Source organism: Perna viridis, chromosome 9 (assembly GCF_037379345.1).
Source record: "Perna viridis isolate PV_CMFRI_1.1 ecotype Kerala chromosome 9, ASM3737934v1, whole genome shotgun sequence".
NCBI classification, from domain to species: domain Eukaryota; kingdom Metazoa; phylum Mollusca; class Bivalvia; order Mytilida; family Mytilidae; genus Perna; species Perna viridis.
In genome coordinates, this window is record NC_142453.1 from 9,332,440 (window position 1) to 9,332,830 (window position 391).

Sequence of the window (391 nt, forward strand, 5' to 3'; positions counted from 1 at the left end):
CGAATAATGTGTTTCTTGTAATTTTTGGCCCGATTAGCTGTTTTTACACAGGGCAAAAAAACTGCAGCTGGGGTATTATTTTATGGGGAAGTCATCTTAGTCTGCAGACACTTTGTCTCTGAGCTGTAAAGTTAGTTGTGGTTGACCAATTGTTCTGAAATTATGATATGATTTTAGTAACCAATAAAGTAAGATTCCGATGTAATTGGGACTTTGTTGCCCCTACTGTTTAAGAAAAATAGGTTAAAAAGGGTGAAATAGGTGTTTTATCAGATCCCAAGTAGATTTTAATTATTCTTTTTTCTATTGTGTTCCTTATTTGATTATAGTAAACAAATGTATCAGCAGATTTTGTGTGTTTTGGACTGTTTTCAAGTTATAGGGGGTCAAA